Consider the following 17,966-nt stretch of genomic DNA (forward strand, 5'->3'; position numbering starts at 1 on the left):
ATTCTGAGGGTTGTCTTTTCATTTTGTTTATGGTTTCCTTTGCTGTGCAAAAGCTTTTAAGTTTCATTAGGTCCCATTTGTTTATTTTTGTTTTTATTCCCATTTCTCTAAGAGGTGCGTCAAAAAGGATCTTGCTGTGATTTATGTCATAGAGTGTTCTGCCTATGTTTTCCTCTAAGAGTTTTATAGTGTCTGGCCTTACATTTAGGTCTTTAATCCATTTCGAGTTTATTTTTGTGCATGGTGTTAGGGAGTGTTCTAATTTCATTCTTTTACATGTAGCTGTCCAGTTTTCCCAGCACCACTTACTGAAGAGGCTGTCTTTTCCATTGTATATTCTGGCCTCCTTTGTCATAGATTAGGTGACCATAGGTTGTCAGGAGTTTTGTTTAGCTCTTAGTATAGGAAACCTGAAATAATAATACTTATACAAGATAGAAGTTCCTTTTTCTCACATGTAAAAGAAGCATAGAGAATCGGTGTACCTCAGAGGCAGGACATGAAGATTCTTTGCCTGTGGGTGAAAGCAAATTGCTTCTGGTATTTTAGGCTTATTGTGATAGAGAGAAAAGCATTTGTAGCCGTAATGACTGCATACTAGATGGCCAGAGTGCTGTCAGTTTGCTTCAGTACAGACAGCTTTAGGTAGAGTGGTAGCAACAGAGGTTACTGATTAAGCTTTTGATAATCCACTATCATGCTCTAAGATCCAGCTAGTCACTACACATGTTAAGCATGTGAGTTAAATGAGGACATAATAGAAATCACCATTCCTTTAGGTTTTTTTGATGGTAGAACTCATGTCCAGACTTCTCTTAAAAATATAGCGTTACTTTTGGTTTACTATTTTCTTAGGAAGAGACGGTCACAATAGTGCTCACTTTGGGTCAGGAAGCCAATGTGAGGATTCTGCTATTTACCAGATTTATCCATTCAGACTGTAATTCAGGAACTAGGGCAAATAACCAGAGGTTGGATTAACAGAAACTTTGTTCCCACCATGAGATGGACTTGGACTCAAACTTCATTTGTCACTGGATCCCCATAGGTAAGGCTCTGCTCTGCACGTGTGTGGGGGAACGGTGACATTCTGGGTCCTTACGGGTTAGCACAAATCCAAAGCCATGTCGATAATTTGTGAAAGGTATATTTCCCTTTCTGTAGTACACAGTTACGTTGGTAAATGTATGCAGGTACTTTTGGTGAAGGGATAGAGGAAGATTTTCATAGGTTCTTACAATGTCCTTCCTCAAGGTTTCTCCTTTTCATTCACTGAATTGAGAGTCTGGATATTAGAAAATAGGCCAAGATTCTCTAGTGATGATTTAAGTCAGGTATGATGGTTTAAGTCTAGGTTCACCAGGCTTAGAAAATTTTTCAGTTTTACAGGTCAAGTACATCCCTCATAGGCTGCCTATCTAGTTCAGTTTTAGAAACACCGTGATCGGTTAGCCACCATCAAAAGATCCCTGGAAGTCAAATCATTCTGCTATTATAATCACTGTATCTACTCTGTTTCTGGCACTTAAATCCTACTATTTAGTGTCTGCCCCTCTGGACATCCATCAACCGTGCTGAAATCAGGGAACTAATTTTAATAGCAGTATCTCCCACCTTCATCCCCAGAGTACAGTAGAAATTCAACAAAGCACTCTTCAAGGATTCTGGTTCTCTCTTCATCAATGTTTTCTCCAATGCCTTAGAAAAGGGAGTGTCTCTAGTCTTCGTTTCAGTATATGCTAGATATTGTGTATGATAAATCCATTCCAATATTTTTATCTCCATAAGTCTCTGGAGTCATAGCATTTCAACTTCCTTCAGTGCTAGGCCACAGTGGAATCCGGGTTTCAGTTGACCAACCGAGTTAACAATTGGCTCGAGCTAAGGAGAATGAATGCAGAATCTCTGGTTAGTGTATCCATGCTAATAATTTGGCCCATAAAATTATGTTTCTAGTAGAATACCCAATATATTGTCTAGGCTTTTGCCAATATTAATTTTAGCAAAATTTTGCAATTCTTTTGGCATGTGAATCTTTTCCTTCCACGTTTGACTTTTTAAATTGGCCCCTAAGGACATGGTAGATCTCGAGCTAGTTACAAGTCTGCAGGGAATGAAGGATCACAGGTGTAAGGCAGGAGAACTGGAATTCCTGTAGGCGATAACTGTCTCAGATGAGGTCACTATATGGTCTTCAAGCAGGGCCACATGAGCATCTTTAGACAGGGGAAGAGGACTGCTTCTTTTGGTAAGAGAGGTGCAGTGGAGTTTGAGGGTACTCAGAATCATCTGGATCCTCCCAAATGCCCTCATTCCAATTCTTGTGGCCCCCTTTCCCAAATAATGCCCTGACTTTCATATATGACATCTAGTGAGGACATGAATTCAACCTACATTGAAATTCAGTAACCGGCCAGATCTGACTCTGTGTTTGCTTTGCATTTGGCCATGACAGCCCTGTGACTTTAAGAGATAAAAAATTCTTTTAGAGGAGTCCTAAAAGCTCCCTGTTTCTCTAACAATACTTTAGTATGAGAATTTAAATTCTTTAGCCTGTCTTCATTTTTAAAAGCTCACAGAAGCTAATAGAGGCAGCCATCCCAACCCCTATTTTTATATTCCTTAGCCCCATGTAATAAGTGGGAAAACAATCAAAAGGGAAGCCAAAATATGGCTTCAGTAGACACTTGATTCCAAATGACAAAAGATAGTCATTTACATTGCTATTTTACCATCTCACATACCATGGGTTACTAGTGTCCCATCATTTAATGATATCCCAATACTTATTCCAAGCCCAAATAGGTCAGATAAGTCCATCTAATGTTCCATGTCCTTGAAATCTGTTGATTGCAACCACTTATAGTCCAAGTGTTGTGTTGGTCAGAGTTCTTTATTTGTAATCAATGAATTTCCTCTGGTTACTTTAAGCAGAAAGGAATTTTTTCGGGGATATAGAGCTTAAAGAAGCATTACAAATGTTGAAGAAACAGACTTTAGGTAAGCTTCCAGGAATAACCCCAGTGTGCTCTTCCACATTCCAAAACGACCTTCCAAAGGAGTTACAGCATCTGCTGTGATCAGGAAGCCACCACACTGCTGGTTCCATTCCATGCCAGAAATATGAATGCCTCTTGCCGTGCCTCTTCCCTGTACAACTCGGTTTTGAATCAGTCTAATACGGGTGCATCTGATTGGTGGAATGTCAATCACCCTAGGTATCCTGCACAAGAACTGGGAAATACAATTTTTTATTTGTTTATTTGTTGTTGAGAAGACAGGAGCTACAGAGTGAAGAACTATCAAAATGTTAAGAAGGTGTTCAAAATATTTTTGGACATCTGAGAAGGAGCCTGGAGAATAGAAGAGGGAAGAGCAGTAGGAATTTACTTCTTGGATTGGGTGGTAGGCCCACAAGGATTCGTTATTTATTTATTTATTTTGCCTGCACCGTGCCGCTTGCAGGATCTTAGTTCCCCCACCAGGGATCGAACCCGCACCTTTGGCAGTGAAATCGTGGAGTCCTAACCACTGGACCGCCAGGGAATTCCCAGGATTTATTATTTTTCTAATACTTTATAATGAATACATATGTGTATTAGTCTGGCTTCTCCAGAGAAACAGACCAATAAGATCATTCTATCTATCTATCTATGTATCTATGTATCTCTCTGTCTATCTATCAGGAATTATCCTATGTGAATATGGAAGCTGAAAGGTCCCAAGATCTGCAGTCGGCAAGCTGGAGACCCAGGAGAACCAATGATAGAGTTCCAGTCTGAATCTGAAGGCTAAGCTGGAGACCCAGGAGAGCCAATGATAGAGTTCCAGTCTGAATCTGAAGGCTAAGCTGGAGACCCAGGAGAGCCAATGATAGAGTTCCAGTCTGAGTCTGAAGGCTAAAGACCAATGTCCCAGCTCAAACACCATTAGGCAGAGGGTAAGAATTCTTTCTCACTCAGCCTTTTACCCTACTCAGGCCTTCAAAAGCCCCACCCACAAGGGGGAGGGCAATTGGCTTTATTCAATCCACCAATTCAAATGCTAATCTCAACCAGAAGCACCCTGGCAGACACACCCAGAAGTAATGTTTAAACCAAATATCTGGTCACTCTGTGACCCAGTCAAATTGACACACATCAATTTTATATACATATCAAAGAATACTATTTTCATTATAAGATATAAAAAAGGATTTTGGGACAACTACAAGTGACTGATGGCCACTACAAAATGTAGTCCCTGTTCTTAAGGTTTTGACTGAGTTTAAGTGTAAATGCTAGGGGAAGGAGCAGTTTTTTAAGTTGCTATTAGTCATTTGTATCTTGGTTTGAAGGCGAATGAGTGGGTTGTTGAATGGAGTTTGGAGAGAGAGAGAGAATTTAATCTAGGTATTTGAGGAGTGGAAAGGTTGAGGGAACCATTAGAGGAATAAAGGAGGAAAGAATGGGAGTTTGAGGGCTCTAAGACAGATTTCTGCTATTTCACATTTTGGTTGGAACTGCGCTAACTCCTGGCACTTGCTTGAGGTAGTTTTCATTTTTATTTTTTCACCTTAAAGGATATTGGAATTTTCATGGGACTTCCCTGGTGGTCCAGTGGTTAAGACTCTGCGCTCCCAATGCAGGGGACCCTGGTTCGATCCCTGGTCAGGGAACTAGATCCTGCGTGCTGCAGCCAAATAAATAAATAAATATTAAAAAATAAAAATAAAGAAAAAATAAAGGATATTGGCATTTTCAGGTGTCAACAGATTATTTCCAATCTGTTATGTATCTATCAGTATGGCCAGTTTTCATTTTTTCATATACACAGCAGGACTCTGAATTAAAACTTGCTCTTCCAGCCTTTCTTTCTGGTTCTCGGGGTATTAGTCCACACTATTAGAAAGTGCAGGTGGGGTCATATACTTCATTATGTGCTGCTATTTGTTTCAGTCTTGTATTGGAGGAGCCAATGAGCAGAAATTGCACAAGGGAACTTTCTTCAAACCTTCAGTTTATGAATAATGCATAACTCGTCGTGACTCATCAAAAGCAATGGTAAACAAACCCCCAACAGTTGGCCACCTCCTCAGCATTCCACAGACAGTGGTCCCACCCCTTGCAAACTGTGAACGGCAATATTTGAAGGTAGCAATGGAAATTGGTGGTGCTGGTTTATCTTTAGCATCGCCCATATGCTTATTGGCACACAGTTAAGTCAGAAAAGTGACTGAGGCAAGCAAAGAGAAAAAGGTGTCCCAACTACTAAGGTATCTGGAATCTGTAGAAATGCAAGCTGTTTCCTATCCCACCCCACAGAAGTGCTCTTTCCCTGATCTTTTTCCTGTTATAGATGGGGAGCCCACCATTATTATAGTCTGACAGTCCTGGCTTCAAATTCTGCCTCTGCTACTTTTGAACTTTATGTCCTTGGGCAAGTTACTTAACTTTTTTTTTTTTTTGAATTTTATTTTATTTATTCTTTTATACAGCAGGTTCTTATTAGTTATCCATTTTATACATATTAGTGTATATATGTCAATCCCAAGTTACTTAACTTTTCTTCTTTTATTTTAGTTTCTTCTCATCTTTCCATTCTGGCCTCCATTCAGTAAGAAGGGATAGTAGCAATACTTATCTCTAAACACTCAGGGCTCTTAATTATGAACAACAGCAGCTGACTCATGCTGATTAGGCAGAAAAGATATTGGATAGCTCACAGAGCAGTTGGCAAGGCTAGAGAAGCAGGCTTAAGGCTAAGCTTCTGGGGTCAAGGCCTGAAACTATGCTGCAGAAGTGACCCAATAAGGAAGCTGCTGACCCTGCTTTCCCCCAGAGCCCAGAATGGCTGCCGGGAATGCACACTCTACTGGAGCTCTGCCAGCACTGATACTTCTGGGCCAGGAACTGTTCTTACAACAACTGGTACCCCAGAAGACTGGATGCCTCTGCCACCACCCTTGTCACCAGATGGGTCCCAGGTATCGCCTCCTTCCTCTGGTTCATCTTTTCTGATTAAACTGTTGCCTGGGAGCATCTTAGTAGCAGATCGTAGGCGTCATGCCTTTTTTCTAGCTGCTGAGGTCTCTGGGGAAGCAAATTTTCTGACTTGACTTTAGGGAGGCAGACCTCATAAGGCAGGGAACTGCCCAAACATAGCTAAATGCACAAAAGGTGAGAGGCAACCCGAAAACATGACGTACATTCTCTCTCAAAGTGTGGTGAACACCAAGCAGGTATGTCCAATGTTTGGCATGCTTTTGGGGTTCATCAATTCTTGTTCCCTTTTCTTCTTTATCCGAAATATCCATCTGCTCCCCGGATTCACCCCCAGGCTGGGTTCTACGTAGGCAGGATTTGTAAACAAAGTGGAATGGAACCTTTGACCCAGTTTGGCCCATTTGGAAGGGCCTCTACTTCCTAGGGCCATTCCTTGGATGCACTAGACCTCTTGGCTCCTGACCTTAACTGCCCTGACCCATGGGACCTACTCACTCCTTCCTCTTACACTTGACCTTTTGATCACTATACCTTTTGCTTGCTCATGACCACAGCAACCCACTGACACTCTCCACCCCCCCCCCTTTTTATCCTAAGCTCTTGGTCTCTGGCCTTTTAGTTTATAATGAATCCTGATACCAACTGGATTCTCTCCTTGCCCTGACTTCTGAACAGTTTATGCAGCATTTTCATATTTTGCATAGTCATTGAAGGAGATCTTATAAGAAATCTTCGAAGACTTTTTTAGGTTTATAAAATAACTACCAAATTAACTATTGTTAATGAAAGAGAAGTGAAGAAAGTCTGAAATGGAGATAGACGAAGACAAAAGAAACAGTTACAGAATGGTTTCCCTATCACTTACCCCATTCTCCTACTCCTCTTTTTAAGAAGTAATTCATTAGGACTTTGTATATAGAGGGGAAAAGAAAACTAAAACAACTTGCTCCAAGAAATACGCTTACTGATAAAATTTCCCCAAACTCTCTTAAGACGGACTCTGCTTTCTCTTTCATGCAACTGCACTTGCTAAATTTCTAGAACTTCTTCCTAGCTAACAAAGGGCAGCATTTTCAACATTAACAGCCTGGTATCTAGCTGTTGGGACTCTGTGGGCTAAGAGAATGCCTTGAGGAGCTGGGGAGAAAGCAGTATGATCCTGTTCTAGCATCATGGCTCAGGGAGCCAGGAATTATTTATCTGTGATTATTTATTCAAATTTTCCTGCTATCTCTCAACTTCATTTGACCGTCTGGGAAATGTTCTGCTCAATTGACAGGAAATGTCCTCAAAAGTCCTTAGGCTTGTTTGTATCTTTGGATGTGATCTAGAGAAGTATAAACAAGCAGATATGGAAGATGATTCTTGTTCAGAGTTGTCACAGTATAGTGACTGACCCTCAGGATAAAGGCAATTGAAGTCGTGTACTATTTTACATCATGGATCTCCGTCAGAGAGCAGCGTTCTACCGGAGAAAGTTTCAAAGAGTTACCAAATCTTTCTTGCTCAATTGTATCCCTCAAAATAAGGCATTATTAGAGAAAGACTGAGGACATCAGATCAAAAAGAGCTAACACATCTTAAGAAAAGTATCTTTGAGTGTGGCTCCATCTCTATTTACAATGGTGGGGGAACTATACTTAGACCACTTTGTTTAATTTAATTTAATTTAATTTTTATACAGCAGGTTCTTATTAGTTATCTATTTTATACATATTAGTGTATATATGTCAATCCCAACCTCCCAATTCATCCCACCACCATCCCCCTCCCTGCCACTTTCCCCCCTTGGTGTCCATACGTTTGTTCTCTACATCTGTGTCTCTATTGAGTCAGACCACTTTGAATCCCATTTCTGCTACTTTTAGAAGAGCATTTTGGATGAGACATTCGTTCTACTATTATGTAACTTCTTTGTTTTACAAAAGTGAAGGACTTAAAGTGCAAATATACCAGAATCCTTTACTAGCATCTAAATTAACTAAGATTCATTAGCTTGGTGGCCATAAAGACCCTGAAAATAGGACAGAGAGAGGTAATTCCTGGTTCTAGAAAGGGCTAGAGCATAATACCATGGACGTGGCAGTTCTAGCTGGGGTGCCCAGGTCGTGGTGTCCTGTTGACCTTGAAGCAGCCGGAGGAGGTAAACTGGCATAGCCAAAATCATGTTCAAAGAGAAATGGAGAGAATCTCTCAGGCAGACTCCATGTACTGTTAAATTTTGCCTATACTTTGCCCTGCTTATAGCATAGTTAGTTAAGCAGCAGGAGAAGCAGCAGTGGCAGATCAGAAAAAGTGCCCTATTGATGGGGGTGGGAATGAATAACAGGTGTATTCCTAGCTAGTTGATTTTATGCCAAAGGTATCCAGATCCACAGCCCTGTTGGGGAAGGAAATCCCAGACTTCCTGCCAAATTTCATCATGGGGACATATGAACCTTATTCTTTCTGGTTCAGTAATCTTGGTCCAGCTGCAAAAATAACTTGTGCATGAATTGCCAACAGACACAGGTAAAGCTACTGGATGAAGACCAGGAGGATGGCAACCTCTCTGCCCCTTTATACATGTCTGGTGTTTGGAGGGTTGGTCTGGTTAATTTTGGCAAGTCTGTCTGCTGGGCTCCTAAACCCAGCTTCTAGGAGCTCAAGACACCTGTCCCATTCATCTTTCCCTGGGTCCGTTACAGACAATAAGTTCTAAGAGCAGTCTAAGACTGGTCAGAGACTCAATACTGTGTTGAAAATATAGGCAAAATATTTCCATTTTTCCAGTGTCATAGAATAGAATGGAAGAACAGGAATGAGCTCTTTCATTCACCATGTCTGGGACAAGGCTCAGGTATGGAGGGGGGCTGTGATTTGCCCAGGATCACCTGAAGAGTGTTTGGTGGAAGTGGAAACTTTCCAAAAAGGAATTAGAAATTACCAGTGGGCATGATTATTACCTCTCACCATCAGGTGGAGTTTGTGCAGTAAACTATTATTAATAAAAAGGGAATAAATATCTTCTACATGTTTCAGTGTTTTTTTCACCGACTGAACCAAAACCATATGTTTGCTAATATGCAAATTTACATAAATTGTGGCGGGAAGGCACTTGTTTTACCAGTTTAATGCAGCACTAGATTTTAGGGCAATGCCATTTTGTTTTGGAGGGACAGTGATAGCTGTTTATGCACAGCAAATTCTTGGGCCCTGAAATATTGCTTTGTACTTCCTGACTGTCTCGCTAGGCTGCCTGTGACTCACAGTATAAGAATCCTTTAATTATTCTGAAACCGGCTGGCTGGCTGTGTTTTTTCTTCTGTTCTTCCGTTTCTATCTCTCAGACAGTGTTAGTTCTCCAGGTTTGAAGCTTTCTTTTCTACTAGCGTCTCTTGTGCCGTGCAGCCGTTGGGGGTGCCTATGTGGCATGTCCCTGCCCCGCAGCAGTGCAGGTGTCCCTCTCCATATTCAGGGAGAGCCCTAGCCTAGTTCCCAGTCCTCAGCTAGGAGGGGGCCTCAAGAAAAAATGAACCAGAGCCAGCCAGCCCCCCTGGCTGTGGCTGTGTTTTATTGGCTAACCTTCTGCTTTTTTCTTTTAGACAAAGCCCATCATGGTTCATCTTTTCAGTTTTTCTTTTCTCACAAAGGATCCATTTTGAGAGGCTTTCCTTTTAACCAAGAAGATACAGTTTTCTGGCCAGACTTCTCATTGTTGACACAAGGGGCCAAACCACCTCTCCCCTTTCTGTTTTTCTGGCATGTCTCCCTGACCCAGCATAAGCCAGCACCTTCATACAGAGAACTTAACTGGTCCTGAGGAGACGTTCATTCACCTGTTCCATAAATACTTACCAAGAGTCTGCCTTAAGTATGGTGACCAACTGCCCAATTTGCCTGCCACTGTCCTGGCTTTAGAACTGAAAGTACTATGTCCCAGGAACCCCCTTCGTTTTTGTTGTTGCTGTTGTTTTTGTTTTTGTTTTAGTTTTATTTATTTATTTAATTAATTTTTATTGGAGTATGGTTGCTTTACAATGTTGTGTTAGCCTCCACTGCACAACGAAATGAATCAGCCATACACATACAGATATCCCCTCCCTTTTGGACTTCCCTCCCATTTAGGTTACCACAGTGCAGTAGGTGAGTTCCCTGTGCTATACAGCATGCTCCTATCAGTTGTCTATTTTATACATAGTATCAATAATGTATATGTGTCAATCCCAGTCTCCCAATTCCTCCCTCCCCACCCCTTTCCCCCTTGGTATCCATACATTTGTTCTCTACGTCTGTGTCTCTATTTCTGCCTTGCAAATAAGATCATCTATACTATTTTTCTAGATTCCACATATATGCGTTATTATCTGATATTTGCTTTTCTCTTTCTGATTTACTTCACTCTGTATAACCCTCTCTAGGTCCATCCACGTCTCTACAAATGACCCAGTTTCATTCCTTTTTATGGCTGAGTAATATTCCATTGTATATATGTACCACATCTTCTTTATCCATTCCTCTGTCGATGGACATTTAGGTTGCTTCCATGTCCTGGCTATTGTAAATAGTGCTGCTATGAACATTGGGGTGCATGTGTTTTTTTGAATTATGGTTTTCTCTGGGTATATGCCCAGTAGTGGGATTATTGGCCGTGCCGCGCGGCATGTAGGATCTTAGTTCCCTGATCAGAGATCAAACCTGTGCCCCCTGCATTGGAAGCATGGAGTCTTAACCACTGGACCAACTGGGAAGTCCCCCACCTCAGTTTTGAGAAAACTCAGACAACTGGTCACCCTAGCCCTAAGCTCAGCACTATCAAGGAGCTGAGTGTATAATGACTACCAGCTTCTCAGATACTCAGTGACCTTCTGTGGTTGTAGTTTCTTTTCTCACAGAGCAAAGCATGACATGGTGGAAAGGGCACTTACCTAGAATGGGGGACCCTGGGCTCTGGTCCCAGACTGACCACTAAAGAGTCAGGGGCTCAAGGACAGATCACTGAACTTCAGTTTCCTTCTCTGAAGAATTGGATTTTGTGTTCTTTGACTTTTTTTTTAACAACCCAGATTCTACAGTTCTATTTCTAAAGCAACTTGATAAACCAATTCACACTAATTAGTATTACTAGGTAAGAAGTAGTAGGTAATAAGTTTTGGTTGACGCTTGCTGATGATGCTAACATTTATAAGGTCCTTATTTGGTGTCAGACAACATCCATTATATTACTTCGTCCCCACAGTAACTCTTGGGGTGGGTGCTTTCTTTACTTCCATTACAGATGAGAGACTCAAGGCCTAGAGAGGGTAAGTAATTTGCGCCAAATAACACAGAAAGTTGTAGATTAAAGATCAGAACCTGGGAGGTCTGACTTTCAAGTCCAAACTTGAACTGTTGCTCTCACTGGCTAGAGATAAGTCAACAGTTAAAATGAACAGGCTTATTGTTTTCCCTCAAAGGACTGGAAGAAGGAAACTGGCTATTTGGAATGAGATCTTTGCATTCTGGGCTGCTAAAGGTTATGGTCCTGAAAAACAGAGCATGGTATTTAGGAAATTAGGGTTCTCAGCTCATAGTGAGCCCCCTCCCTGCTCTTAAAGACTAGCCAAAGCGACGGAACCAATTGAGAATTAGAGCATCCTTCATTCCCCACTGCTTCTTTTCTGTTTTTTTGGAAGCTTTAGGATATTTCCACTCCCTGCAGGATCCTGAAGCACTTTAGGTGCTATTAGCAAGGCTCAGAGGGTCACTGCCAACTGCTCCCACTGCCTCTCACCGTTGTTGGTCTGAGAAATGATTCCATTTAGATCTAGTTTGCCTAACAGCGTGTGTGTGGGTGTGTGTATGGGGCGGAGTGGGGCAGTGTAGGAAGATTCTTACTAGGCACATTTCTTCTCTTTCTTTGGAAAGGATGATTTGAAATATAAACAAAATAAGGCTGTGGGGTCACATTCACAGCAGCTGGCAGAGTTTCACTTAATTAAACTACTGTGATCGCTTTATTCATATATTTCACTTGCCCCATTCCCTTCTTCTCTGACTCCTTACGAAGGCAACGCCATTTCATGGGGAAGGGGGGAGAAATTAAATGTTGTTAGTCTTTAAGACCAACACTAATTAGCAACTTTTATTTTATTGTGATTGCCTACTTGAAAGTATGCAAAAGTAAAGTTATATTCTGAGAATGTGACTGCTTTGGATTGAAGCATTAAAGGGAATGAACAGTTCCTGGGAACTCACCCTCATTTGCTCTAAATTCCCCAGAGCACAGTGAAACACCAGTGCCAGGGGCAGGAAACGGAAACAAGGGCCAAAAGGGATGGTCAGTTGAGCAGCCGGCCATCAGCATGATCATTCTAAAACCCAGGTCTGATCCACTTTCTCTCCCGCTGCAAAACCTGACACAGGTCTCCTGCCTGTTGGGTCAAGGAGAAGCGCCTTAGCCTGGCATGTTTCACAACCTGGCTCCATCTCTCTAGCCTGTCGCCCCACATTCACCTCTACCTGCCCAAGGCTCCAATCACATGACCCCACCCCCCTTGCCCCACCATCATTCTTTTCACACCTCCATGACTTTTTCACAAGTGATTCCCTTTTCTTCTAATGCCTTTCACACCCACCACACCCCTGTCACCTGGTGAATTCCTCTCATCCTTTCAGTTGAAGTTCAAAGCTTGCCTTTTCTGTGAAACCTGTCTGGACTCCCCCTGGTGGAGTTGGTCTCTCCCTCTCTTGTGCATCCATATTATTTTGCATATTTTTATCAGGGGATTTATCACAATGTGTTGTCATTTTTATTGGCATGGCCGTCTCCTTCATTAGACCATGCCTTACTTATCCTTGTTATCCCCTTCCAATTTCAGAGTTTAGCACAAGCCAGGAAGTACTTATTACATAGGAAGTACTTAGTAGATGCTTATTGAATGAGTACATTACAGCTGGTATGATCTGTCAGTTATTATTTATTGTGTGTTTACTATGTGCAAAGCATCATGTAGGTGCTGTATATGCATGTGTATTGAGAGAGAGAGAGAAAAATCTGAAGTACATAGGTCACAGTCCTTCAAGAAACATAAAATCCTATATGAGATGAAGAATTAAAAAAGCTGAACAGAATAAGTGTCATGCAGAGATACAAGCACATGGCTCTGAGAGCTTAGGGGAGGGGGAGTTGGATTGGGGTTGGGCGGGGGGAAGGAGGCATCACAGAATAGGTGGCATATGAAAGGATTTTGACAGATATAGAAATAGTGGAGGAGTGGAGGCAACCAGCCTGAGGAAACAGTATGAACAAAGGCATGAGGATAAAGACAAAGTAATTTCCCTGGAACAAAGGGTCTGAGAGTTCTAGTCTCACCATAACTAGGGAGACAGAACACTTTAAAAACATCTGAAATAAATCCCATTAATATCAATAAATGCATTTCCCCTAGTTGCCTATATTTGCATACTCTAAGCAGGAGTGGTGATTAATCACCTCCAAATTGCTCAAGGAAATGAAGCAGGGTGTTCATAAGTCTTCAGCAGCGGGAAATGCTTGTTGCAAATAAACTATTTACAATTTACTTTGTAAGCATCATTTCTGTTGGGACTGTGCGGCAGATAATGGTAACAGTAGGTGTTAGCGCAGTCTTAACAGAAACACAAAGAAAATGTTCATAAGTGGCAGCCATTTCCCATTACAAACAAAGTTTTAATGGGCTTGGCGACAGTTCGAGAGACTTTCAAAATATAGCCAGAGAACACAAAGTTGGTTAATCCTTTACATGACAATTGTGTTTTGAAAATAAAAAGAAAACAAGCCAAAAATTTATTTCTCCCTTAGCAATCCTTTATGAAAATTAGACTTTAAAATCAGACATAAATGCGATATATGAACCAACCAGAAACTGTGCATGATCAGTTTCTAATTTAAGGAAGGAAGCCTTTTAATTTGCCAAGTTTATGTAATGTGTGGCAGCAACGAACAGTTTACAGATAGAAATTATAATTTATATTGAAAAGTTTTAAACTTTACTTGGGGATCCACCATTACCAACAATATTTATGAAGCCCCTTGTTGTTACAGTATGAGGCCGGTGAAAACAGTATCATGTAGATGTACTTCTTGCCTTCTATGTTACCACGTTGGATGGTTGGGTTCATGCATTCAAGGACTTGCAGATGTCAGAATAAAGATAACCAGCCAGCCGTGGTCTCTTGCATTTCCTCCTTACTCTTTACAAGTCAACATACCTTCACATTCATTTTTTCAGTTTTTCATAACCTGATGAAGTAAATAGAGCATGAAAAATGACCCTCAGCCTACCGATGAGGAAACCGAAAGGCAGAGATGGTCAACAAATTGCTCACAGACCACTGGTTATCACCACAGAAAGAACCAGAACTCTTGCCTTCAGTCTTCGTGTCCGTTGCTACACGATGGTGCTCCTGAATAAACTTATCTCACATAGAGTGTTGTAGAGATGGGGAGCAAGAGTAAATATCTGATTGCCATGGAGATCACTGTAAGGAAGGATGACAATTCCATGATAGACCGGAATGACTCAGAGGCAGCCTTGACGGTACCTCTAAGGTTAGAGCCCCACTAACATGGATATATCTGATGCTCATGTAACAAACATATTCCCACAAAAATTTGGATTTAAAATCTCCAAGTCCTTCATAGGAAACCAAAGAGCATCACATAGCCAAAGCAGTAGACAACAACAACAGTAATCATAGTGAACATCTATGGAGCGCTTGATCCACACCAGGTACTGTGCTAGGAGCTTCATACCCACCATGTCCTTTAACAACAACCCTTTGAGGAAGGCACTGTTACTGTTGTGATACAGATGAGGAAACTGAAGCATAAGTTGTTTGTCAAGGTCTTACGACTAATAAACCACAGAGCGGAGAACTGAACCCACGCAGCCTGCCTCCAAAGCTGCAGTGTTTCCCCTACATTATTCCAACTCCTTTGTGTCAACTGTAAATGTCTGTGGGGTGAGGGAATGGAAAATGTGCAAGAGTGAGGGTTGAGTCTAACCCTGAAGATTGAGTTCAAGTGTCGGGTAACATCTGAGAAGGCAGAGCCCACAGGGAAAGCCCTCAGTCACGGGAACCCAGAACCAACCCCTGGTGCTGTGTCTCAACCAGCAGATCTGTTAACAGGCAAGTAAAGGGCATCTGAATGTCAAGGACCAAACTGCCTCTAATGTTTTCCCACCTCTGTTTTCCTCTTGTTCTTCAGAACTTTCTGGGTTTTTGTTGTCGTTGTTGTTGTTCCATTTCAGGGGTAATTTTCTAGATCTTGACGTGGCTGCCTGTAGAATTATATTTCAATCCTCCAGAATCTTTAGCATGTTTTCTAACGCTTAGAAGACTCACTGCGCCTGATGAGACAAAGAAAATATCCCTTAAACATGGGCGCAACAGACTGAATGTTTGTGTCCCTCCAAAATTTATATGTTGAAACCCTAATCCCAATGTGATGGTAGTTGAAAGTGGGGCCTTTGGGAGGTAATTAGGTCATGATGGTAGAGCCCTCATGAATGAGATTAGTGCCCTTATAAGAAGAGGCTGGAGAGCTAGCTAGCTCTCTTTTCTGCCATGTGAGGATAGAAAGAGATGTCAGCTACTTGCAACCTGGAAGAGGACCCTTACCAGGGCCCTGACCTCAGACCTCCAGCCTCTAGAGCTGCAAGAAATAAGTTTCTGTTGTTGATAAGCCATCCAGTCTATAGTATTTTGTTACAGCAGCCTGAACTAAGACAATGGGATATAACAGAGCCTTCCTCTCGGTGGAGCATGCTTTCTGCTCAACCCCACATCCTGCCTCTGTTCCCAAAGCTTAGGTGGGAAGCAAAACCGAGCTGTCCTCCTGAGAACCCATCATTTACTCTCTACAGACCTGAGCCCTTCCTAGTGAATCCCAGAAGAAATGCTATGCAGCAGCCTTTTGAAGTGAAATGTTTTTCTATTGAACCAGAAAATAATCACATCCTCCCACTTACTCTTTAGGGTACAAATTGATCTGACTTGATTTGTCAGAGAGCCAGAACTGCAGGCAAATAGACGCTGGAGAAATCAACCAGTCTTTTAAGGCAGCAGTAATTGTTACTCTTGTTGGCTGGCCGAGTGACTTGTATCTGGAGGAGATGCTCAGAATGACTCAGAGTGCCTGAGATGACAGAAACGCAGAGCGTTCCAGAGTGGGCTGTAACCCAGCAAGTGTTTCTTTCTGTCTTACAAGGGTTTGGTTTCATGTTTTCCCCCCTTTTCCTTCTTATCCTGTCTCCTGGGGCTAGTATCCTCTGCAGAAACCAAAGGTGATGCATGTATACAACAGTGAGGAAAGATAGCTTGTGTGGGGATGAGAAGAGATGGGTATAAGTATTTAATCCACGGATGTGCCTATTTGTGCCTTGGTCATTAATAAACCCAAGAAGTGAGTAGGCACTACAGCAGAGGGGGTGAAGTCCTTTTGCTGGTGAGCTGTCCATTTTTAAATTAAAAAAAAAATAGTTTAAATACATAAGAAAACTGTGAAAAAACATAATTGACACTCATGTATCAACTACCCAGATTGAAGAGTTGCTATTTTGCCATATTATTGTTATTATTATTCCCTTCCCATCTTCCCTTCCTTCCTTCATTCCTTCCTTCCTTAGAAACAAAATGTTACAATATAGCTACATCTCTATACTTCCATCCCACTGTTTTATTCCTTTCTCTTTCTTTCCAGAGAGAAGTGCTATTACAGCATTAGACTTTATCTTTCTTGTTCATTAAAATTACTTTTACTATATAGATATATATGCAGAAAGAATATGTAGTCCTCTTTGAAGGTGGACTTTTAATATTAACCCTTGGGATATATTCTGAACGTATCTTGTAACAACTTTAAAAAATGTGTTTATAACTCAATTTAACCTTTTTAAAAATTGAAGTATAGTTGATTTACAATGCTGTGTTAATTTCTGCTGTACAGCAAAGTGATTCAGTTTTACATATATATGTATATTCACATTCTTTTTTATATTCTTTTCCGTTATGGTTTATCACAGGATATTGAATATAGTTCTCTGTGCTGTACAGTAGGACCTTGTTGTTTATCCATTCTATATATAATAGTTTGCATCTGCTAATCCCGAACTCCCGATCCATCCCTCCCCCACCTCTCTCCCCCTTGGCAACAACAAGTCTGTTTTCTGTATCTGTGAGTTTGTTTCTGTTTCATAGATAAGTTCATTTGTGTCATATTTTAGATTCCACATATAAGTGATATCATATGGTATTTGTGTTTCTCTTTCTGACTTACTTCACTTAGTATGATTATTTCTAGGTCCACCTTTAACCACTTTTTACATGTGACATTATGTTGCAGTTTACCCATGTTAATACCAGTTGATCTAGTTCAATGATTTTAAGTGCTGCATTGTATTGCTTTGTATGAATAACTCCAAATTTATTTCACTCTACCCTATTGATAAACATGTTTTCCCTACTACAAAAAATGCTGCAATACATCTTCTTGTTGAAGTCTCCTCAGGTCCATGTATGAGGTTTTCTCTTCAGGGTCTGTCTATACCTAAGAGTGGAATTGCTGGGTTACGAGGTTCCTTAAATTTTACATTTAATTACCAAATTGTTAAACTGTGCACTTAAAAATAGTTCATATAGCATTCCCCTAGTGGTTAGACTAATAGAGGAATAAGCTGTAGTAAACCAATAGCAACAAGACATAACAAAAAACTAGTTGAATCAGGCAAACTGTGTTTATTTCCTGTAACCTGGTCCATGATATTTATGGTTGTATTTCCCTTCTTGAAACCAGAGTATAATACAATCTGTATCCTCCTTGAGATAAAATACCTAGACTCTATATTATTAGAGTCTCTATAATAATACATCTCTATATTATTCTACCATAAGTAGCTGGAGGAGAGGATCTAAGTTATCCCTCTGAGCACCAAACCTTCATTCCATAGCTTTATCTTCAAACTTAGTTAAAATATATAC

The 17,966-nt window shown here is 41.0% G+C and overlaps 1 long non-coding RNA gene across 3 annotated transcripts in view; it reads left to right on the top strand.

The window, feature by feature from the left end:
* LOC133105206 (uncharacterized) overlaps positions 1-17,966 on the top strand; it is a 194,949-nt gene that overhangs the window by 108,309 nt on the left and 68,674 nt on the right. For all 3 annotated transcript variants that reach the window (XR_009703814.1, XR_009703815.1, XR_009703816.1), the window contains exon 5: positions 3,687-3,940. This is a non-coding gene — a long non-coding RNA (uncharacterized LOC133105206). The remainder of the gene's footprint in view (positions 1-3,686; positions 3,941-17,966) is intronic.

Source organism: Eubalaena glacialis, chromosome 14, assembly GCF_028564815.1.
Source record: "Eubalaena glacialis isolate mEubGla1 chromosome 14, mEubGla1.1.hap2.+ XY, whole genome shotgun sequence".
Classification (NCBI taxonomy): Eukaryota; Metazoa; Chordata; class Mammalia; order Artiodactyla; family Balaenidae; genus Eubalaena; species Eubalaena glacialis.